This window comes from Argopecten irradians, unplaced genomic scaffold (genome assembly GCF_041381155.1).
Source record: "Argopecten irradians isolate NY unplaced genomic scaffold, Ai_NY scaffold_0872, whole genome shotgun sequence".
NCBI classification, from domain to species: Eukaryota; Metazoa; Mollusca; class Bivalvia; order Pectinida; family Pectinidae; genus Argopecten; species Argopecten irradians.
The window spans coordinates 1-23,249 of record NW_027188339.1 but is presented as its reverse complement, the minus strand read 5'-3'; the positions used below and the strand labels follow the sequence as shown (position 1 = coordinate 23,249).

At 32.5% G+C, this 23,249-nt stretch overlaps 1 pseudogene; it reads right to left on the bottom strand.

Moving 5' to 3' along the window:
- Positions 1-383: 383 nt before the first annotated feature.
- Positions 384-23,213, bottom strand: LOC138313725 (receptor-type tyrosine-protein phosphatase epsilon-like; annotated as a pseudogene).
- Positions 23,214-23,249: the final 36 nt, after the last annotated feature.

Below are 23,249 nucleotides of genomic sequence, written 5' to 3'. Positions count from 1 at the left end.
AAGCATTAAACTGAAAACTCAAATTGAATCTATGATCTATACAGAAACAGAGTTTTGCAAACATTCGCACATTATGAGATGATTGTCTGCAAAGCTCTGGAATCTATATAGACCATCGATTGAGGGGTCTCTTCATATATATTGTTTGCGTTAAATCCATGAAAACCGTATATCAAATGCGATTTAATCCATAAGATGAGACAGTCATTTTGACGATGATCAGTTGGCGTTACCATGTAAGTGACGTCACAATAATCACGTTTTGGGTGTCAGTAATACCCCCATATACTTCAATTCGGCTTGATTAGTTTATATAGAAAAAGTGGCAAGTGAATGTGTATATTGCTGTTTAGAAGACATACGTACGAAATTTGTTAAAAAAATCACTCCGGACGTCGTACGAGCAGTTGACGTGAGATCTGATATATATATCCACCTCTTCGTCACACTTCATTTGGTCTCTGGCAATTGCTGATACGAGCAGCGAACAGTCCACTCTGGGAATATCCGTCACTGTAACATTAGAAACACAGTATGACATATTTGCATATACAACAATAGTGAAATGTATGTGTTGTTTCAAATAAACTCGATAAACACTATTAGAACTAGGAATGACATAGCCAAAGTGACAAGATAAACATTCATATATGGGTAAAGTACGGTCAAATAAGTAGCCGCATGATGCCTAGTTGTCATTACCATACCGACACATGACAATTGTTGTCTTGGTGTCGTCCGATTTACGTCGGCTGTCAACTAACTCCAGCAGCTGAAGCAATGCTGATGAATCCTTAGGGACTGGAGAGTCCTCTATCCCATCCAGTCATGTGGAACACTCGGAGGTTGATAGAAGTGTTATTCTCCTGGGAAGGTAAGAATAACGTTTCTTAAACATTTATCACCTGTCTTTGATTTCTATCTCAGACATATATGTGCAATAGCGTAATCATATTGAAGACTGATCACAAAATTAATCACTTAAGTGATTTTTTTATAAAAAATTAAATGTTAAATGATGTATACAAAAGGCTCACCAAATTTTCCATTTCAATATCATGTAAATCCAAACATTCTATGGATGATGAATGTCCCTTGTACTCCAGCCTATAATTGCTGAAAGTTTGGAACTCATCGTCTGTATGCAACCATTCCTTAAAGAAAGAAATATCTTAACCATTAAAAGGTTACAATCCTGATAAAATGACCTCTATTAATGATTTTACAATTGAATGGTTACAATTCTGATAAAAGACCGCTATTAATGATTTTATACAGAGAACATAATTTTGCATAAATAGAAAGCGTATACACCTGTTTTGTTAAAACAGCGTAGTGTCTCACGTATTGATCTTGTAGATCAAAACATGGATTGCGTTCTCTCTTTCCCGAACAGGAACATCCACAATCTTACCACCATCTAAGACTGTTCTATCTCACCCTAGGGTAAAGACAAGGACACACGAGATCAGGATCACGTGCGACACAAAGTGATCCACAGGGTAGAGAAAAATTAGCCATTCACCCCTCTTAGGGGTGAGACAGGATATCTCAACCCGCTGGATAAAACTCTTAAACTGTGAAACACGGAGGCTTTGCCGAGATTCTTACCCCTTTGGTTAAGATTCTCATGTCCTGAACCCAAAGAAGATGAAATCATTTTATTAAGCTTTGTCGACATAATTCTACCAAACCGGAATTGATGATTTGGTATGGTACACTTACAATGTGGTCCGTGTCAATGGTCACGAGTGTAGTGACAGTTGTGGTCCATTATCATCGTTTAACAGGTCCACAGCGGTGTCCTCTAAGGGAGTTTGAGTGACGATGTACCCCATTCTTGGACGTGTAGGACTTTTTAGGCAAAAAGAAAATAAATACTGGCAGTAAATTACATTATTACTTAAATAGAAGGAAGCAGATCGAAGGGATAATTTTTCAAACTGAAAAGGAATATAATGTCGATTAGCTATATATTTATGCATCAATGCTCAAATATCACTTGCGATATTTCAGAAAAAAAAACAATAACAAGCAAAGTTCTTTTAATGACACATTTTAAATAATAATTTATATGCAGATAGAATTATACTATCATTATTTTTGCATAAGTGCCATGTCATACATCCATGTCATAAATATCATAAGACAAACGTGTTATAACACTCTTGTGACGTCACATGCTAGTTATGGCGTTCATGACCAATAAATGACGTCGTAAGGATTGTCTTGGTAAGACGGAACTTTTTGATATAGAGACATTCAACTGACTGGTGAATGGAAATTGAAGAATATCATCGAATGTGCTTTTAAAGCCATACAAGTCCAATTGATAATACCACTTCAACTGTAAAAGGTAAAAAGAAATATATTAAAACTCAAACGAATAACATCATAACGAAATAACTCGTTCCATGTAATAAATTAAACTTTAATTCTGGAAAAAACACTTATGTTACTTTCAACAAATACATTGTTACATTACGTTTAAAACTGAATTGGAAATCTTACCGGCAACATAACGGCATTGATGTAGTCTGTTCTCCAGCTTGAACTGGGATTGAATGGTAAGGTCCTAAACCTATCAGCTGTAGAAAAAATACCTTGATTAGACCTTGGTATCATTGAATCGCGCATATACCTGAATACCGAATAGTGTATTAATTCGATGAATAAATTAGAATTATACTAATTAAAAACATGAAATTCCAGTATATGACCATTCACTTTACTTTGACATTTACATGAATCTTCATATTACACCATTACCTGCTAAGACGGATAGGTTCCTGTTCTTCATCTTGTTAGATGGCAGTAAGGCGGCCCTGTAGTCAGTCTCATCGTAAATTGGTTTGGTAGATTGCGTCATCTATCCATGTCAAATGTAATTTAATGATAGTTATAAAAAATAATCTTTTTCTACGAATGATATAAATTATGTGTAAAACACATAAAGGATTACTAGTAGGACTGAAATGAAAGCATCGAAAAATGTGAACAAAACCAATGAACAAACACACAAACTTGAATTGTTATTGTTTAATATTTGCACACTGACTGTCCAGTATTACATTACCTGGTATTCCCTGTCTGAGCTTTGTTTGGTTGGTAGGACCGCCATTGAGAGAGCACTTAAGTTTGGTATGGAAGATTCATTCTGGGGATGAGGGTGTCCGGCATATCGAAGGCTTCAAGAAGTAGCTGATGTACAGCTATGTATTGTTCCTGGATAAGGCAATGTATGGGAGTTAACTACTGGGAGGGTGTTAACTTTGAAATATCCCGAATTATAAAAAACTTTATAAGCAGCCAATTAATACAATACAAATGAAACTTACGGCAGTTTGAACCATATTTTACTCTATCCTTCACGCATGGTTTTAATGTATTGCAAGACGTCAATTCTTTTAGTCTCTTTCCCGTATTCTAGGAGAGCGTCCAGGGCGATGAAAGTTCCCGTCCTACCAAATACCAGCACTGTAAAACAAGTTCTTCAGAAAAACCTTGTTCGTTTACAAAAAAAAAAAAACATTATTAGTAAAAAGTTTTTATTAGACGGATTTTAGTCTAAAAGGGCATTGGATATACATATACATTGAAAACAAACCAGTTTAAAAGAAGTCCTATCTCTGTGACATACCATGATTGTCCACTGTGGCCCCAGTGTGTGGAATGTTTAAACAAACTCGCTTGCTGTCTGCCATTACACATTTTTGGTACGTCGTCTTGTATGCCGAACCCTAGCCGTGCTAATGGAGTAAAAGCAAAATATTGCCTAGACTTATTCAAAATATTATTTCTAAGAGTAGACTTACCTGTCATTGCTCTAACAAAACGTGATTTTGTCTGTTAAAATAAATAAATAGTAGGCAATGATTGAAGTTTGTGTTTTTATAACTAAAGACAGACTTATGTCCAATTTTTTTCAATAAAATTCAAATCATGCTCTCAACCTGTTATTTTGTGATCATGAAGCGAAAAAAAAAAGAATGCTCTAAAACACTGTTCTGTCATATTACTTGCCAGTCGATATTAGGTTTTAAATCAAATTACACGTATCTTAAAATGTACCTGAAAATTATAACTCCATCAACTGTTCAGTGGTTATTAATTGCGTTTTTTATAATCTAACTTAAATTGCCATCGGCTCGGGGGGGGGGACACGGGTTTAAGCTATACGAATTTTGGAATATCCAACGATATCGATTGAAATAGTTAATAATATTCTTGATATATGTTGATATCAATATGTTTTATTTTTGACAAGACATGTAAATTACAACTTTCATTTTATAATTTAGCTCGTGATTATGCAAGATGATTATTGTCACTATCATTTAAAAATTATCGTCATTCTTGAAACTATATTTGAATATTACATATCCATCTGATTTTCAGAACAGATATTGATTCCTTTGTGTAAGTTTAATGCCATAGTTATAGGGCAAAAAAAATAGATAAGGATCACAAAAGAATGACGTCAGCATCAATTTCTATAGATGAGGTAAGATATTTGGATAATATATTAAAGATCCAGAAAAAGTTCGAACATCTCGACATATTACCTGCAGTGGACAACCATTCTTCCTTTCATTACAGCCTCGTAGTTCTTCACGCGTCGATGGAAGACAACGAGTTCGTTAGGGTACAGGAGTCCCGTGGTCTGGCCACGTGGTGTAGTGGAACTGCTGTATCTGTCGGACTGTTTTTGTCTGCAAGGAAGTTTTTAAGCAGAAATATCAACTTTTTTCTATTTATTTCGCATAAAGGCGTGTCTCAAATATTTTGCTTTGACCTTGGATTCAATATTGTCCTTCAATTTTGGAATCACTTAAATTGATGCTTTAATCAATGACAAAATAAATATAAATCAATCAATTATATTTACTATGCATGCATATTGCATTATTATTTATATACTATTTACATGTATGTGTATAAACCTGGAATAGTTTTTTAACCTATCAATTTATGTACTAAATATTTAATTGAATAATTGAATGCGTGAAACGCAGTTTGCTAATTTTATATAAGAGTTGTCTCCCCGATATATTTGATTTATTGCAAAAGTTCCAAATTTGCTGAAATGTCAACAATACATATCAAATTTAATCATATAAGTATTTATTTCGAAACGGATGTTAATGATTGAGATGTAAAAAGGTGTAACATACATGTATATCTAATAAAGCGAGAGCGTGTTAGTTTGTGTTTAAAATCAAAATAATCAAATATGTAAAATGATGAGTGAGGTTTTTTTCGGCAAAGGAAATGTATTGTCATTTTCATGATTTATTAATTGAATATGCAGATATTGTTTAGGATAATTGTACACGAGTTCAAAAAGATCAATTAGAATCAATACAACTAGAGGCTGCAAGATTAATAACAGGTCTACGTAAAGGCACATCTCATAATAAATTATACAAAGAATTCAATCTTTTGAAACTGCATATCACTATTTCTTTGAATGTAATCTATATCAAAACTATCGTTTGACGCTGGAACAACATCTGAATCATTATCATCATAACCATATGTATATAAATGTCCTAGTACAGGGATGTACAGATTGTAATGATACTGAAAATAGAAATATATTAACGTACGTGTCTAATTATATAGCCCAATCAAAAAGATTTAAAATCTGATTCATTTGTGTAAATAAAACATGTATTATTCTGGTATATGTAGCCTTGTACATGTAGATCATAGTAATAGTAGGTCTTATAAAATTATTCATTATTGGTCATATGTTCATGTACCTATAATCCTTCATCCCATGAGATCCACCTTGATACAGCTGGCAACTCACAATATTTGTGCTATGGGCGCAGCTTAATGACGCTAATCCAACTTCATTTTTTTTTAATTGTATCTCTGTTAATATGATTGTCATTATTCTTCTTTTCGTTCGTTATTTAAAATCATCAAATATTTAAGTAAGGTAACTCCTAAGAAACTAATTATGGATAAACAATTGTAATTACAAATATAGTTGTAACTCCACAAATCAACTATATGTCAATTTTGTGAGATTGGTTCTTAATTCCCATCAGTGGATGGCTAATTGTGTTATACACATGTGGACATTATAGCCTGTATCTGTTGTGGCGAATAGGACCAATATCACAAAATATACATACTATCAAGTATGTTTAAAATCATGTCATAATTTTTGGTTATTGTATCAAAAATGAAAATTTACTGTTAAGTTATAGAGTCACAATAAATATGATCAAAAATTATATCGTTCCTCATCTAGGAGTTACCTCCCCTTATTTTCATTAATCTAACCATGTATGTATGTTTTATATAATTGTTTGTTTTTGTACCACCAATATCAGAAGAAGACTAAGATAGGCTTTGCCTGGTGTCGAATTCAATTGACACATAGCATTTCATGTCAATAAAATATTTGGAAATTAAATACATGATTTGTTGAATAAAATCAAAAAATATATATATATAATATTAATAGTTCTTGCCTTCTTTTCTGTGACCTTGAAGTCCCTAATGACATAGAAAGCGTATGATCGTTCCCTCTCCAGTACTATATAGAAATGTGGAGCATCTAGCGGCTTCTCTCCTTCGTCTGGCCAATACTTGTCACACTTCGGCTACAATAGGTCAATTAAATAAATCAGTAAAGTGCGGCGTTATGGACGTAGTCATTGCATCAGTTTAACATGTATACATTCACGTACCTAATTTTACTTTTAATTATATTTTTAATGAAGTTTTATAACGCGGTTGCAATTCGTGTAATCAAAATTCAAAGTATTTTTTTCTAGACATTTAGCATAATAAAAATCCTGCTTTTGTAAAACATTTAAAAGTATTAATTCATATTTATAATATAATACATAGACGCACTTTTCCTCCTTCTATGAGGTTGGTCAGCATGACGATTTTCCCTGTCTGAAGTTGCCAGATCATCCTCCAGAAATCATTAACAGTGCCGGGTCGTGGCCCTGATCAGAATATTAAATCAATATTCTCAATTACCTATATAGAAGATACGTACTTAAATGATCCATTACCTTTCCCTTTAAATCATATTATTACCGAAGTGGTTTTATAAATAAATATGTAAAAGTATCAACGTACGAGACTTCTTAAAATAAGTTTAATAGTCCCGCTTGGTGAAGTAAGTACTATAGCTCAGAGCTTAATCCTTGGAACTCATCAACATATCTGAAATACCACATAGCTATAAAAGTGCCTTTAAGTATACCTAAGGAAGATGCAGTATCTAGTGCCATGCTCAGATTATGATATAATGAAATTATTGGCTATCGCAAAAGAAAAAAAAACAATATTCATTATCTGGCTACTGAGAAACAATGTTTACCTTGTGTTGCGACGTACACAGCGGGCTTTGTGACACTCTGTAAAATTCATGCATAAAGTTCATGACTGCTTAACAATTCGTATACTATTAATAAAGTTACAAATTAAATCGCCAAAACCACTTGTGGAATACAATGATAAAATGTCAATTTCAATGACAAATCATAATCAAAACGATCAACGTGGCTGAGCAGGTCTTTATAGAATATTATTTTATCAATATAAAATCCCATATTCACCACGAACAACATTTAATTAGCTACGTGAAGAAATATAATAATAATGTTTTGATTTTATCAATGGTATATAAATATTTACGTCTATGTAGTTAGCATTGATGTAGTCTGAGTGTGGATCCTTCCCCACAATGTCAAGAATCACACGAGAATGGTCGTCTGTTAAGAGAAATAACATCAAATAGATGTTAAAACTTTTAATGTTTATGTATATATTACGAGAGCTTTTAAGATTTTTTCAATAACGTTATCACACCATTCCTCATATAAATGTAAAGTTCGCATTATGTAAATTTGTTATTAAAAACAGGTTAAACATAAACTGAAGTGATTCTATTATAAGATAAATCAGCGGGTTCGCCTTGAGAAAGTTTCACTGTATATTACTATTATAATCAGTAATTAGCGTAATATGATCATTTGTTTTTCGTTGAGACAGCGTAGAGTTAAACAAAAATTCTTACATGTGTACTTATATATAACAATCTATTATAAACAAATGACAGTTAGCAATATGTAGTATTTTCTAAATGAAAACAGCTGTCTTTCCCTAATCAACATTATCTTACATGGAAACGTGGTTTTAAACCGATTCTTGACTTTGTTATAGTCCAGCGTCCCAGTTGTATGCTTGTGTAAAGCTCCAGAGGGTATCGACTGCAGTATAATTTAGAACTTTAGAAAATAATTGTATCACACTTTTCAGAAGTATTAAATTATTATTATCGATCAAATTACAACTATACCAGATATAATGAGACACACTTGCTTGCTGCAATTAATTATTTTCAGCATTCTATGTATAGCCCTATTTGTTTTTGTTACACTTACTTTATACTCGTCTTCAAAAGCCTTTGCCTTGTTTTTCATTTTAGTTTCGACAATTGACTTCAGTTCGGAAACAGGAAACCCTATTGGACCAGAGTTATAGTACACATCACCGGAACCAGAAGCTTCTTCGACCAGACCAGCGTTCACATATACACAGGCGCTAGCTTTGGATGGCTCCTCTGGTTCTGTTATAAACATATACATACAGTAACTTTACAAGCATTATCATTTCTAGATATGTTGTAACGTTACTGCCAATACATAAATACCAATGTTTCAACCAGTCAAACATATCGATTCTAGTGGACAGTATATCAACCACATCAAGAGGTGTAATGAAAGTAAGAAAAAAGAAAAACAAACAAAAAAAACTTGATTGCAGCAATGTTGACGGGTTCTGATGTTAATGCCACCCATGGTGACTAGATAAATTTGTGAAGTATTTGACGTCAGTTGCAACTAATTTGGAAAACATCCATATATTTATACTAACTCATGACTATTAACTAAAAACATACAACAGATGTTATTTTACTCTAAAAATACACCAGCTATTTCCTAAGATATGCATATGTGTTTTGGTTTTATGAAACGATCTGTTTACCATTAGCTTGTAATACCATACATTTCATTAATTGCCTTCCACTAATTTAGCAGTAGCATTGTTTTCAATTAAAATACCAAACATTTGATGAGAATAGTCCGTCAATTTTGGCAACATCATCACTATTCACAATACCATTCTAAAACAAAAGTTTGGTCATCTGTAGTTATTTGTGATTATGTGTTGATCACCTGATATGTTGCTGTATATATTGCTATCTGTCACCCCAGATTTACGGTTCTTGGACTCTACTGGTTCGTGGTATAGGTTTTTATTGCTTTCACCAATATCACTCAAAGGCTTCTGTCGATCAGCATTTAGTCGACGCCTGGAAAAAACAAATTCATAAATTATTGATACTTTAAATATCATTGTGCAATTGAAACACAAAATATAAATAAATTGTGATCGTATGATATCACAGGTCTATTTTGCATCTGCATTCTGCCCTAGAACGAATATACGTATCCGGTCTACTATACCTGTCGGCGTAATAATTATTTTGGTCCATTAGCAGCAATAGGCACCAATTGTAGCTCTAAAGATGGCAACATTATTTGCTAAAAATCTTTTGAGATAGCTCTTAAGACGACATTATTATCTTATAAATGTCTTTTTAGCTGCAATATTGCAGCTACATTGCGCCCCTGAACTATTCCCACAACTGTGCCTACGGGTAGTAAATTATGTAACATGCAACTTTAACATCCACATCCATACACATATATGTTATTGTTAATCGTAATTAAGTTAGCCCCAATGGATATTAATTAAACATCTCCCATATTCACTTGATAATGCATTACCTATATGGTTATTAAAATGTTAAAAAGTAAATACGTTTTCATACATCCATATCCAAAATCTTCATTCGTATTCAAACTCTTTTGAAATTAAATGGAAAATTCAATGCCTTAAATACCAGTAGCATTCACTAATTAGAATTCAGATTAAACTATTGCTAGTTTGTCCCGCCTTCTATCGATATCATACGTCGTTGTTATAGAATATTACCTTCTTAAAAAGAGAACTATAACAATGGCGACAACACCGACCACAATCACTCCTACGACAACTCCCACTATCGATCCTACATCAACTGAGGGAGCGGGTTCACTTGGCTCTGCAACTTGTCCTATCAAAGAATCAAAATAACCTTCATAAGATGACTAAAGGATTACACTTTTAAACTATATTTAATGTTTTTGATTATATCTTAGTGAGTGCACAATCAGTACTTAATTCCAATAAGGACATAGTCCGACGAACTTGTTTTCGGGATGCAATTAATTATTTTTGATAATCTTATCTTAACATTAGAAGCTCAAACTTTCTAATGGTGGTAACGGTGTAAAAATACAATTTGTCAGCGGTGAAACATATTTAAATAGCGTATGTGCTTGGAATTATGAAATAGCATTTGTCACATAAGATGTATTTACTAAAATATGTTGTAGTAGTTACGTGATTGAGGTTAAACTAAATGTTACTTGTTGTACACAAATCCCCTTGGTAACCATCGTGACATGGTGCTACACAAACACCGGAGTAGATCAGACAGCTACTACAATGCCCACACGTCAAAGTGCAGTTCTTTCCATATATACCCGCCACACATTCTGTTAAAAGAATAAGATAAGTATGTTTTAATATATATATACGATACATTATGGTAAAAGAGTAAGGTTAGTATGTTAGCTAGGGGGGTAGCTCTGTTTCACAAGTAATGTATCAAACACTCGTGAAAATAGTTTTTCTGTTGGAGCCTGTGTTTAGACGTCCTAAAGACTTCATTAAATCATTTTTATGAATGTTGTACAATTAAATGAATTTGATATACTAAAAAAATCAAATGTGTTCCTTAGCAAATTTTAGGTAGTATATAAATCTACCTGTGCATTCTCCGTTTTGTTGATCACATTCTAAACAATTTCTATCACATGCCATCGAACAGTCTATGCCATATAATCCCTTTTCACATCCTAAAAAACAGATAAAAATTCCATGTGGTTATTAGTTCATATATTTCTATATTCTTATACACTATGCTTGTGTTATTATTATTAACAATGCCCGATGTTTTCTTTACATATGTAATATACACCATGTTAATTGGAATCGAATACATAGGAATATATCCTTTTATTGTCAAATCACGTTATCTAATATGGCAAAACGCAAGATTGCTTCATTATGTAGCCAGACGTTCTTACCAAGTGTTATTGAATTGAATATAAAACAATTCCACTTTTAGTTTTACTTCATTTATGTTACCAAACTTCTTATCAGAAGAATACTGCCATATATGGGTTTTACTCATTTCCTAATAATTATCAAACCAGATTTTAGTGATTTTTTTAATATTCTAGACACTGGTGACCAGTCTAAATTCAAAACGATTATCAAACTGTAGACATCAAATACAGGACATCGTTATTTAATTGTTGATTTTAAATTACCTTTACAGTACCCCGTGGTTTGTTCACACAACGTCATATTACAATGTTCCGGACAGTCCATGTCACATATTGCTCCGTGTTTTCCAGCATTACACTCTAAATATGTAAAGATGCGATCAATCATAAAACATATCTATGCATCTTCACATCATGTATTATAAAAAAATAAACGCTTTAAACACTAAAAGATATTGTTTTGTTAATAATTTAAAATAACTAAAGTACTTTGAATCTAACGATTTACATGCTAAGTACTTTGAATCTAACGATTTACATGCTTCCTCAGACTACCAGAACTAAGTGATTTTTAGTTTTCATTTGTGATGATATGCACGATGTCTCTTTCATTACAATATGATTTTAGTTCATTACAATATGATTTTAGAAAACATACAAATAACATTTATTTCTAAGCTTAAACCTACAACGCTGTCGGTTTGCGTGGATTATAATAGTATGTAACTATGTATATATGATTTTAATTATTTAAGATCAGTTCGTTCTATAAACGATTAATGAAATATATTTGATATAAATCAATAACATTAGATGCAGACATATCTTATAATTGTCATTGCTATACCTCGCAGAGCAAAATGGATCTTTACATCAAACATATGCAATACAACATATTACATAGAAATTGCACAAACACACAACCATGAAGCAGTCACTAAATAACATAAAATTGATGTATTCCAATAAAAAAAAACGGAATTCCACTTCCTTTTTTAACATTGACCATACCTATAAACCTAAATCAAAATTAAATGATGTCAAGATGTATATAAAAACGAAACAAAGTGGAAATATTAAATGAAATACCGTGGTAGGGAAGAATGTTGTACGATTTGTCAGCATTAACGAGTGGTTTATCACTAAAGACATTTACGAAACGTTTGTAGGAAACTAAAACAGATTTACTCACCGACACATTCCCCATTATCTTTATGACAGTGTCTGTCCTTGCAAAGGTGAGAACAATTCCATTCACATTTATCGCCATATCTCTGAGCAACGCAATCTAATAATATATGTTAAACAAACTAGAATATGTATGTTTCAGATAATACAGCTTGATTTAATTTATTCATATGACAATATCCGTCCTAACGAGTATTTTATTGTCTATAGGTACGTATCCCCAAATAAAGCAAAAAAATAATGCTCAAAAAAATTTTCCCGTGTTGGTGGTTGAAAATTTGGAAAAATAAAAGCCTATCAAAAAATAAATCCCCCCCATCCAAAAATACAAATCAAAAAATCCAATAAAAAAATAATACGCAAAAATGGCAAAAAAAAAAAAAATCCCCCCCAAAAATAAAAAAAAATCCCGTGCCTATAAAAAAAAATCTAATCCCAAAATAAAAAAAAAATCCCAAAAAAAAAATCCAAAAAAAAAAAAATCAAAAAATAAAAAAAAATCCAACTCAAAAAAAAATAAAAATAACCAATAAAAAAAAAAAAATCAAAAAAAAATATAAATAAAGACAAAAAAAAATGTCCCCCAAATTCCCCAATAAAAAAAAATATCCCCACAAAAAAAAAAATCCCAAAAAAAAAAAAAAAATCTAAAAATCCCCATCCGAAAAAAAAATAAAAAAAAAAAAAATGCCCAAAAAAAAGGGGGATCAAAAAATAAAAAAAAAAAAATCCCCATATAAAAAAAATAAAAAATAAACAAAAAAATCCATAATAAAAATCAAATATCTCAAAATGTAAAATAAAAATAAAAAAAAAAAAAAACTAATAAAATCCTCCCCCCAAAAAAACAAAACACTAAAAAAAAAAAAAAACATGAAGCCCCGAAATTTTCTGCCCCCCCAAAAAAAATAAAAAAAAAAAAACCAAAAATACATAAAAATCCCTCCAAAAATAAAAAAAAATTAAATAAAAAAAAAATGGGTAGAATAATACAAAAAATAATCAAAATGTAAAAAAAAAAAATAAAAAAACTAAAATAGCTAAAAAAAAAAAAATAAAATAAAAAAGTAATAAAAAAATAAAAAATAAAAAAAAAAAAAAATAAAAAAAAAATTCCGATAAGAAAAAAAATGGGAATCCCAATCGGCACATCTGAAAAATAAAAACAAAAAAAAAATAATAAAAAAAAATCCCCCCCCTATCCCAAACAAATATCCCCAATAAAAAAATCCCGTCCCCCCCAATAAAAAAAATCCCCCCCTGCAGTTTTAAAAAAAAAAAAATATCCGCTTAACAAAAAAAAAATCGAACCCGTCATCCGCGGCAAAAATCCCCAAAATCGAAAATCCCCCGAAAAAAAATCAAAAAATAAAAAAAAAAACAAAGTATAAAAAAATCCCAAAAATAGGTAAAATAAAAAATTTAAAAAAAAAGATCCCAAAACCCAAAAAAAATAAAAAAAAATCCCCCTCTGGTGATTCCAAAAAAAAAAAAACGCCCCCCAAAAAGGGGGGGGAAAAAAAAAAAACAAAAAAAACAACAAAAAAATAAAAAAAATCAAATCATACAAAAAAAAAAACAAGTATCGAAAAAAAAACAACCCAAAAAAAAAAAAAAAAAAAAAAATGAAATCCAATAACAAAAAAATCGAAATAAATACCAAAAATCCCGGAATGCATCATATAACACAAATTTTGACACGTTTTCAAAACAAAAAATAAATCATCCCAAAAAAAGTAAGTAAACCCTCCCCATAGAAAAGAAAATAAAAAAAATCAAATCCCGCCCAAACAAAAAAAACCAAATCTAATCCCAATAGTTAGCTAACTTAATCATTAAAAAAAAACAAATAAAAAATAAAAATAAAATCAAATCTGCAAAAAAAAAAAAAAAAAAAAAAGTTCCAAAATAAAAAAAAATAAAAAAATAAATCCCGCCCCAAACAAAAAAAAAATAAAAAAAAATAAAAAAATAAAAAACAATGTCCCGAAAATATCCCTGCGATTCGCGAGTAATTAAAAAAAATAATCATCAATCTCCCGGCACCCCCCAAAAATAACTGTTGCCGATTCTACAAAGCTTCCCCAAATAGAAAAAATCCTAATCTTTCCTTCCCACCTAAAAAAAAAAAGAAAAAAAAAAAAAAAAAAAATCGAGTGCGTGGGACAAAGAAAATCACAGCCTGAGGGGTAACCCCGTCATGAATGTCCCAAATCTTAACCAAATAATAAAAAAACTAAAAAAAATATAAAAAAAGCCCCCCAGAAAATCCATGCCGAGGGTTGGACATTCAATTCTCCCGAATTCAAAATTCAGAGAATTCCCTTAAGCATAAAAAAAAGAAAAAAAAAAAAAAAACAAAAAAAAAAAAAAAAAAAAAAAAGGCAATGATTTGTTGTCAATAAAAAAAAAAAAAAAAAAAATGCCCTACCCTCATAGGCGATAGGGAATAAAATAATCGAAATCTTTTTTAAAAAAAAAAAATCCCCTCTCCCCCCCCAAATCAAAAAAAAAAAAAAAAATGAAGACGCCCCCCCCGACACAATCACAAAAAAAAAAATCCCCGAACACATAAAAAAAAAAATTCTCCCCAATGAAAAAACAAAAAAAATATATAAATCGCCCAATGCTAAAAAAAAAAAAACAAAAAAAAAAATCCCCCCAAAAAAATATCAAAAAAAAAAAAAAAAAAAATCCAAATCCGGGGTAAAATCGAGAATAAATCATCAACAAGGAAGACTCACAAAATAAAATCCCTCCCTCCATCAAAACTAATCCCCCGGAAATCTAAAAAAAAAAATATATAAAAAAAATGAAAAAAAAAGCAAAAAAAAAAAAAATCCATGACAAAAAAAAAAAAATAAAAAAATCAAATAACAAAAATAAAAAAAAATAAAAAAACAAAAAAAAAAATTAAAAAATGAAAAAACCTCGAAAAAAAAATTAAAAAAACTCATTCCAAAAATAAAATTCCCCCCAAAAAAAAAAAACGAAAAAAATGAATACAATGCATAGACACGTTTGACTTAATCAATTCCGCAAGTAATAGACGAACTGATTGCCTCTAAAGCTTAAATAGAATCACCTATAGGGTGGACAAAGACACAGCCTTAATTCATGATGGTGGCTAACCACCCGAGGTTGGACATTCAGAATTCTTCAGAGAATTTGTGATTTGTTGTCACACCTCATAGTAGGGAATGATTCTCTTCTCTTAGAGGCAAAAGAAATATAAGCAGATGATAAGCCTGTCGAAGATGCACGTTCACCGCGATATAACATGTTAATCGTCGGATGCACGACAAATATGCATACGTCCATGTGGACATGCGCACTGTTACACCGCATGAAGTCATGACGTCACGTTATTGGGTTCAGGTTCAAAAGGTTATCGAGTTCAATCTGTCATACCTTAAGGATTGACAGAGAAATATCCCACGGCTAAAAGCGATGACAAATCAGTGACTGGTGGGAGAAGACATCGTCATCTTCTAAAGGCTGTTGAGCTACAATATTGCAGCTGATATGTCGTATTTATTTAAAACCCATTCCCTCGATAAGTAAAAGTTCAATGTTTCTATAGCGCAATATAGTTAATATCGTCTAGAGTTTAGAAAATCCCATGTGCTGTACAATACACCATAGCAACGATAAATAATGGAAGCGAAATTAAAAGTAGAGAAAGCTATATCCTGACGTGATATTGACCGTTTTGCTTTTGCACAGCCGGTAACTGAATAATGGACAGAATTAGTTCCCATATGAGAGCTTATTCGTTTTGTTTTGTTGTTTTTCCACAGGTCAATTGTGAAATTCAAACTTCTCATGGTATTTCTTATATTAAATGAGAGTATGAAAAATGAATAAGGTAATTAGGCGGTTTATAAGATGGAAAAGTGAAAGTAAAATAAAAAAATAACAATGATATCCGTTAATAAAAATAGCATAATATGTTATTATACCTATACATTTTCCCGTGTCTTTTCCACACAACGTGTCCTTACAATGCATGGGACAGTCCATATCGCATGTGTTACCATGTTTTCCAACGATACATCCTGGAAAATGATAACGATAGAAATTGTACACAAAAAGTTGAATCTATTAATAGCATTCGCCATGACAATTAAATTATTTTATAATTTTATTATTATTATAAATGAGCTATTTAAATTATTAAGCTATTTGTGTTGCTTAAATAAAAAAAATGTTGCACCATATGGGGATGGGTTCATGTTTTGGTTTGATTTTCGTCTTCTCCATGGCCAATATACGCCGGTAATTCGCATTGTTTTAATGTAAGATGACACAATATTAACATTGCAGTTAACCCTTCATATAAAGAAAATTTACAACATGTCAATAGCCATCAATGTGGGGAAAACAATACAAAAGCCAATGTATCTGACTTTTGAGCTAATATATGTGGTTACTGCGAGGAATCCACCTAAGCAGTACTCGTCTTTCCTTCCACACGTCGTGCCAATGCAATTTACTAAGCAACTCATGTCACATGTTTCACGGTAGTGTTTAAGGACACAGCCTGTTATATGGATAATATATTTTAAAGATAGGTTCCCGCGTAAGTTGCGCTCAAATTTACTTACAGGAACACGAAAATTATATTTCGCCAATACCTAAAGTTGATGATGATCCAAGTTAATACTAAGACTTGCAATATACAACAGATAAAAACATAACTCACCCAAGCAGTGTCCGTCATTCCTTCCACACGTCGTGCCATTGCAATTTGATGAGCAGGTCCCGTCGCATGTTTCACCGTACCGTTTAGGGATGCAGTCTGATAGATAAGATATATACATATATGATTTTTGTTTAGCTCGTCATATCATTCAAATGTGTTAGTAATTTTATGAAAGTCAATGATATCATTAAACAAGATTCACGTGAATTCGTTCCTCGGCTGACGGGCTGTTTTAACTTGTCCCTGATCCTTTTCAACTTTTACAAGTATGTGTAATTAATATTGTAATCGGCAAATTTGAATCAAGTGATTTTCTTAAGTAAAACACATCAGATATTTGCAATTGAATGTAAATGTTAAAACGATCGTAAACCGACCAATACGTCGGGGTTTCGAATAGTAATATGGCGTTGTTTGTGTATTTCTGTCGAATGTTTTGTTTTGCAAAAAGGTTTATATTATGAACAAGTCTATGTACGAAAATAATTGTTATTGCAATATGTCCATGCATATTTGTGAGATGAATCGAAAAACACTGTTGTGCAATTATCCTGCGATTGTAAGTACCACCACCAATAACTTATGAATTTATTTTTATTCTAAGGATACTTCCTGTGTGTCTTAACGCCATATAAAGTGAAATAACTGCGTATTTGCTTTACCTTTGGCATGTTTTCAATAAAAAAAAACATGAACAAACTATGCAGTCGGTAGGAACTTACAAATTTAAGGTTTATGTTTTATTGGTCCTCGACATAAAAAACCGCAACATCTTGGTTTTTGTACAAAAATAAGCGTTCCATTATAATCAAATACAAACAACGCATTCTCTATTTATTAAAGAACATGGAACCTGAAAATAATTTGATTTGCAACAATTCATCTTAAAACAGCTCTCGGAGCTCCGGTTACAGTACATTCAAGAGTAAATCACAGATGTTTTTACAAAACTTAGTGACTTAAAATTACGGTTAACTTCATTAATTGGGCTCACGCCTTTTTAAATACAATCGTTCATGACAAACAATGAGTTTATAGTGAATACAACGAACATTGGTAGGGACTTAAAATGTGAAGAACTTCATTTACAAGAATACCTCACTTCTTTTAATAGAGTTTAATCGCAATTAAAACTACTGACTCGAGCAAATTTAAGATATGGGACAATCCATGCAAATAAAATGTATGTTCTCTCAATCGTCTGCACGAATTCGGTAAGAAAAAAATTATCAAGTAGGGAAGGACATATGGTTGGCATTTTAAGACGGAAGGGCGACGCTACAAGAATTGCAAAGTGTGATTAAAATATACAAATTATAAACTACGAAAAACAATTGTGTATGACTCTTAAAGGAAAGGAAACCCATATTCATAATTCAGAAATGAGACGGAAAGGAGGAAAACTGAAAAGGGAATGCACGTAATATAACAAGATAATTAGCATTTAAGTTATTTACCTGTACATCGTCCGGTGTCCCGAGCACACGTCATTCCCATAACAGTTCATGGAGCAGCTGTTTTTCACAAAAGGTACCGTATGTTCCAGAAACACAGCCTGAAAACGAATGCATATTTCGTTTTTCGGACATTTTTATAAGGGTTACAATGCATCAACATATGTTTCAATTTGCCTTGTAAACCGTCTGAAATGGCTCGGTACAATTACATAATGACCATGATCATAAATCGGAGCCAACTGTTGTCAGAGAACAAACGGTTGACATCTGTGGATGAAAGGACGACAAAAGCCGCTTCAATTGATGATTCCATTGGTATCTCGGGTCAGATGTGATTACAATATTCAAATGCCAATTTCAAAACACATACAAAAGCCATGTATGACTCTAGAGGGGAATATCACCATTATGTATGTGACAAAAAGGGCAATAATTAATTGCGGAAAACATTAATAAAACAATATAAGACTTTATTATTTCGTTAAAACCACTTACCTGTACAACGTCCGGAGTTCCGGTCACACAACTTTCCTTGACAGTTCATAGAGCAGCTGTTTTCACACTTATCACCGTACGTTCCAGAAACACAGCCTAAAATGAAATACTTTTACAACGTCGTACCAAAGAAGTTGGTAACATTTGTGAAACTTCCATAATTACGGAGGTTTAAATCAATACTAACGCTGTGAAATACAAAAAGCAATTAATTTAATAGTATCTTCCTTTTCTTAAATAACCAGGTTGCTGTGGAACATAAATCATAGTTGAAAAAATATTCATGAATAATACACATTCTTAAATTGTGTAATTTAAACGTGTAAACTAGTAATTGCTTACAACCATGGAACAGTATAGTAATATGTCGTATATTTCTGATAGATTCAGTTACACAATCGGTGATATTTACTTAAACATACACGATTAATTTGGCACAATCTTGTAACTTTAGAGTTAACATAAACTTACACAATTTTTATCATGTAGATAGCGATATGATATCACAATTCGAAGGTTGGTTAGGAATTAGTCAACATGAGTCTCGTCGAGTATTCTAACATGCATGCAGATCAGTCAAAACCGTCGTATATGAGGAGTGAGCTCTACATGGCCACTTGATAAAAATATTTATTAGACTAATAAAATCATACATGGACCTGTCAGGTGGACAGGGATATCTCAACCCGAGTCTTGCCGAGGGTTGACGGCCAAAATCGTTCACGAGGATTAAGATATCCCTGTCCACCTTACAGACCCATGTACGATTCTTTTTCTTCAATACTTAACCATTTCGCTGCCACAGGAATTTCTCTGATTTCTCGAATTGCCATGGTTTCTGCTGGCATTTCAAACCTTCCATTATAACGTCATTTATCTATGACGTCAACAGTTTTGCATACAGATACACGACGCCGGCGTCAATAGTCTTGAAAAGACGGTATCAAGACACATCGCGCATTTTAATACGACATGTCATACCTCTATAAAAAGCTGACATTATTATCTATTAGCTCAGCTAATTTGATAATAACGTGTTCGTAGTGAAAAAGTTTGCGCTGCCATCAAACTTACTAATGTTGTTAATATTCATAGATTCATAGAGAAATCGTTTGTTCTCTGTATCACTTTCATAATTTCTTGTCACTAGCTCCTATATTGTGTGTGATTTCTGCCAATGCGACAACGCGACAAATGTAACCTGTGAATGTGACAAAACGACAAGGCGACAAAATCTCACGCCAATGTTACGGAAATAATATGTCCCATTTTGTTGCCTGAGTGTGTCGCGACAGGGAGTGGGACGACTGGTTCGCCCGTTGTCAGTATAATGTGACCGGATGGGGTGTGTTGCTTGGTGTCTTCGGGCGGTATGTTTCATTGCCAAAGCACTATAAAATGGGCAACAGTTTCCACTATACAAGAAGCATATATATACATGAATATACCGCAGTCTCCCAATACATGCACCCAGCACAACATACACGCAACACACCCGCATACATGAGAGGCCGCCCTTAAATGGCCATAGCTGTTAATAGGACGTTTATCAATCAAACAATCAAACAAGCAAACAAGTGTCGCGTTGTCGCTCTGCAAAGAGGACATGGCTGACCCTAAAAATCAACTTCAGATTGTTTAAAACATATTTAGTTTAGCTTTATGTAAAATGTGAGATCTGTTGATAGATATGGGTTGAAATTGGTAAGGTTTGCGGACTGAACAACGTTCGACGGATGACGCACTTCATTTAAAAACCCAATATGGGTACATGTTACGTTACGAATATAGGCCTATATTAACTTGGTTAGAAAAAAAATGAAAAGAATCCGTGTTCAATAAAGAGAAAAAAATACAAAACCTTTATTCAGAAATCAATCACGAAAAAGCGAAAATGTTTCAAAATTCGAAATGGGATCCACAATAAAAAAATAAATAAATTAACCCCCCCCCCCCTACCTCAATCATCAAGCACATCCCTTATTCCTTAATATATATGTATGTTTATATAGGTTTAATAATCAACATTTTCATCACACTCTTAATGTGCTGTAACAACACACCCTCTTCAATTAAAATCGAAAACTGGGTTACCGTATTTTCATCTAAAATAACTCCGCTAGGTACGTACATGGGACCACTATAAAGTGACCTGCGAATATCATATCTAGTGATTTGTTAAAAACACTATGCTTAATAACGTCTTTACTCTTTATTTCTTTCCAACAAAATGGATGTTGCCAAATTAGTAATGCTATTAGATATATGTCGATATAGAATGTCATTGCTATAATATGGAGATCAGTCGAACAATTAAGGGAGCTATAACTAAAACTCAGAAAAGAAAGTTATCTGTAAATTAGCGTTTTTGAATAAGTTTCCAATTTATATAAACATTAATGTTTAATAGCAAAACGCTAGCACTAGTTTAATATAATGTATGCATGTAGTAACTAATATTCACGGTGGTTTTAATTTCACTAAATTCGGTGATCCATCAAACTACGCGAAATCTTTTTTACTTCGAAAAAATTAACAAAATCATGGTTTCACATTATATTGTAGCCTGTCTTATGAAAGACACTTTCAGATGTGACATAGACGATTCGCAAAGATAAGTCCTCGCAAATATGTTCCAAACTGTAAATCGTGAAACTTTACATGCGCCCGTGAAATTTAACTATACACAGTATATAAAAATGTTCGTGCATTTAAGTTGAACCGTTTTGGAGTAATAATAAACTGTAATTTGTTATTTTTGTTTTTATAGTAACAGATAGAATACCAAAAATAGAGGTTCCGGATAGCAAAAGGTACAACAATGACACTACCCTAACATATACACAAAGTTTCGTGGAAATAGATTGAACGGTTTCGGAGTAAGGTAACTTTAAAACTGTGTCATCACATATATGCAATTTCCAGCTTGCCTCATGTGGGTGCAGGGACAGCATACATACATTGATGACGTCGTTAACAATGCATAACGTGACGTCAAAATTCGTTAAAAAGCAGATCGGCCAAGATCGGCCCTTTAGCAGTCAACGTAAAAGTAAGATCGGCCAAAATCGGCCCTGTGGCAACCTAAGGGTTAAAGAAATCTTATGAAAATGTCGTTATATACATATAGAAACATTTCCAATGCTCTTCCATAATAGGAACGTTGCAATGTTTCAAACCTTATGACGTCGCCAACAATAGTCGCCGCGTGTAATTATGACGTCGCATCATTTTCTAGCGCGTGTGAGCTGTCTTTTCCCTACCCCGGTAAAGGCAGAGTTATCTTTTCCCTAGCAACCACGGGATAACCCTGTCAAGTATGGGAGAATAAAATCACAATTTCTTGTTTAGAAATATTTTGTCTTTCTTCAATAATCACAGGAGCCATATTTTGCGTCAAAATTGATAATGTCATTGACAGCGAACGTCATGGAAACGAAGCATGCATCAGTAATGTCGTTAAGTTGCCAATCGCGTGTAGGATTTTAATACTAATTTTGTATTAGTGAATTATGGTGTCCCTAGCAATCACGTTATAAGTCCAAATGATAGTAAAGATAATATACAATGTAATTGTATGCCGAGCTCTAAATCAGATAAACTGCTATTTACCGACGCAATTCCCGGTAGTTCGTTCACACGACGTTCCATTGCAATTCTGTGAGCATCTCTGGTTACACATATCACCATACCATCCTGGATTACAGTCTGAAATAATAATATGTGGTATTATTTACTGTTTCTCTACATGAGGGTTTTTGATATTGGTAAACGTTAATTAAAAATTGATGCGTCTGCAAGGGGATATTAGTTAGAATAAAGTTAGTTATATGGAAAAAAAAGTTAGTTATATGGAAAAAGGACATTAAGAGAAACTATTCCAAATTGACTTGTTTGATACAAGTATGGGTGGGAAAATCAGAATAAAAATCTACATTTGACTGTCCCCCAATCCTGCCCGTTATGCAGTCACTGAATATTAGTCACAATATGTATTAAAAGCAAATAAATAATCTATGTATTGATAAATATTATTTAAGTTCATTTACCTGTACAGCTTCCGGAGTACCGGTCACATACGAATGCATTGCAGTTCACAGAGCAGCTGTTTTCACATTTATTACCGTATGTTCCAGAAACACAGCCTAAAATTCAATACACAACATGGTACCGATCTAATTTATC